Genomic DNA, 3402 nt, shown 5'->3' with positions numbered 1-3402 from the left:
TACACTCTTAAAAATAAAGGTGCTTCAAAAGGTTCTTCAAGCGATGCCATAGAAGAACCATTTTTGGTTCCACAAAGAACCATTCAGTCAAAGGTTCTTTAAAGAACCATCTCTTTCTTACCTTTTTGTAATCTGAAGAACCTTATTTCGCCACAAAGAACCTTTTGTGAAGCAGAAATGTTATTCAGATGTTAAAGGTTCTTTATGGAACCATTTAGACAAAAAGGTTTTTCTATGGCATCGTGAAGCACCTTTATTTTTAAGAGTGTACACTGTAACTTTTTTTTTACTTATATAATGATCGAGTACATCTTCCAAACCGTGATTTGCCTTAGTCTAAATCAGGGGTGGGCAAACTTTTTGACTCGAGGGCCACATCAAGTTTTCCACATTAAGTGAGGGGCCGCATAATGTTTATGACAAATTAAGCTTTGATGTTTTTTTTATTCTAAATTGACACTCACTTACTACTGTACTGTATGTATGGCAGTTCTATTCTTGTACCATCTCTACCTATTTTTTATGAGCACTTTATGACACAGATAAGTTGCATTGGTGTACAAGTCGATTGATGTGTAAGACACATTTTATAATTTCATTCAGAAATAATGTAAAATAAACGAAACGTTTACAAACATTAGAAACATGTATATTCCCCACAGTCCACAAAAAAATCTTGTACATTTAGCAATGTTCAGAATAGAAAAAAAGAATGAAAATATAAGAAAAAAACAAACATAGATTATAGTGGCGTTCACTATAAACATATATTATAAACATCCAGCCTAAATATTTAAAGCGAAAGTGAAACTAGTGGCGTGGTTGCTGGAAAATGCACAATACAAACTCGAAACAAACTCACTTGCCTTTTCTCATTTGTCACCCATCCTAATGTGCGCGCTTTGCGCTTGACCTTGATTGCTTTATAGTCTGTTTCAGATTAAACCTTTTTTTTAGATGAAAAAAAATTACTATATCCATTTTCATAAAAATGTGTGTGGAAAACAGAAGAAGAAAGCATATCTTTGCAAGATAAAACGACAAATTATTTCCATGTTTTCCCCACGAAATGACAGTGCCCGTGAGCAGGAGGATAACTCTGGCATTTGTTCTGATACTGGAAAGTCTACAGAGCATTTTAAGCATTTTTAAAACAGTACCAATACAAGACATTTTTCAAAACAAATGAACACTTTCACATTTTTAAAACAAGTAACTTATTTACAATTGTGCCAGTTTTGTAGGGTATATATTTTGACTTTTTATTTTGTATTTGCTGTGCAGCTTGAATGCGACGTCCATCAAAAATAGACTAGGTGCCTATCTTTAGCGAAGCGACACAAGTATGAGATGATATTAGACTCAAAATGATTAATTGATGCACGCACAATTATCCATGTACTGCATACATTTTATACATGTATCTTACTAACCACAAACAAATGGCTTTCAATTTGAGTCTGTGGAATTCGGGAATAAATGGTTGTGCAGCGATTTGTACAAATACAGACATGTTTGTGAATAAAAATGTTCTGTTCTGCATTAATATATCATAAATTGCTCATGCAAAAAGGATTCTGTTGTTTGAGATGCGCCTCCCCTCGCCTGAAATGTAGGCTGCAGTGAGGGGAGGAGTGAAATAAGCGCAGTCAAGATGGACAGTTCTGACCTCTCGAGTGGAACAGATACCTACAAGATCAAAGGCAGATGTTCGCGTTATTCTCACTCACTTGCTGTGTCGCATAATGTTTATGACAAATTAAGCTTTGATGTTTTTTTTATTCTAAATTGACACTCACTTACTACTGTACTGTATGTATGGCAGTTCTATTCTTGTACCATCTCTACCTATTTTTTATGAGCACTTTATGACACAGATAAGTTGCATTGGTGTACAAGTCGATTGATGTGTAAGACACATTTTATAATTTCATTCAGAAATAATGTAAAATAAACGAAACGTTTACAAACATTAGAAACATGTATATTCCCCACAGTCCACAAAAAAATCTTGTACATTTAGCAATGTTCAGAATAGAAAAAAAGAATGAAAATATAAGAAAAAAACAAACATAGATTATAGTGGCGTTCACTATAAACATATATTATAAACATCCAGCCTAAATATTTAAAGCGAAAGTGAAACTAGTGGCGTGGTTGCTGGAAAATGCACAATACAAACTCGAAACAAACTCACTTGCCTTTTCTCACCATCCTAACATCCTAATGTGCGCGCTTTGCGCTTGACCTTGATTGCTTTATAGTCTGTTTCAGATTAAACCTTTTTTTAAAAAATTACAAAATTACTATATCCATTTTCATAAAAATGTGTGTGGAAAACAGAAGAAGAAAGCATATCTTTGCAAGATAAAACGACAAATTATTTCCATGTTTTCCCCACGAAATGACAGTGCCCGTGAGCAGGAGGATAACTCTGGCATTTGTTCTGATACTGGAAAGTCTACAGAGCATTTTAAGCATTTTTAAAACAGTACCAATACAAGACATTTTTCAAAACAAATGAACACTTTCACATTTTTAAAACAAGTAACTTATTTACAATTGTGCCAGTTTTGTAGGGTATATATTTTGACTTTTTATTTTGTATTTGCTGTGCAGCTTGAATGCGACGTCCATCAAAAATAGACTAGGTGCCTATCTTTAGCGAAGCGACACAAGTATGAGATGATATTAGACTCAAAATGATTAATTGATGCACGCACAATTATCCATGTACTGCATACATTTTATACATGTATCTTACTAACCACAAACAAATGGCTTTCAATTTGAGTCTGTGGAATTCGGGAATAAATGGTTGTGCAGGGATTTGTACAAATACAGACATGTTTGCGAATAAAAATGTTCTGTTCTGCATTAATATATCATAAATTGCTCATGCAAAAAGGATTCTGTTGTTTGAGATGCGCCTCCCCTCGCCTGAAATGTAGGCTGCAGTGAGGGGAGGAGTGAAATAAGCGCAGTCAAGATGGACAGTTCTGACCTCTCGAGTGGAACAGATACCTACAAGATCAAAGGCAGATGTTCGCGTTATTCTCACTCACTTGCTGGTTTCAGTTACTTTATTAAAGTAATGTAACTGATTTCACTTGATTACTTTTTGATTACTTTTCTAAATTTCTATTGTTTTCAAATTGTAATTATTTTGAAACATTTAAAGCAGACAGGGTTAACGTTACAGTGGTACTCAACACTGATTACTGTCAGACTTTCAGAATCCTTAATTAAGATTAGGCCTATAATTTAATTGTAAAGCACAACCACCTCAAAATCGGACTTTAGCAGGTCTTTTTACTTTGAGATCTTTTTGAGGTTAAATACAGATTTAAAGTCATAAGATATAGTTTAATAGCTATGATACTGTTTTTGAAATCAAATCTT

This window comes from Sinocyclocheilus grahami, unplaced genomic scaffold, assembly GCF_001515645.1.
Source record: "Sinocyclocheilus grahami isolate Dianchi unplaced genomic scaffold, SAMN03320097.WGS_v1.1 scaffold699.1, whole genome shotgun sequence".
In the NCBI taxonomy this organism is placed as follows: domain Eukaryota; kingdom Metazoa; phylum Chordata; class Actinopteri; order Cypriniformes; family Cyprinidae; genus Sinocyclocheilus; species Sinocyclocheilus grahami.
Note: the sequence above shows the minus strand (reverse complement) of the source record.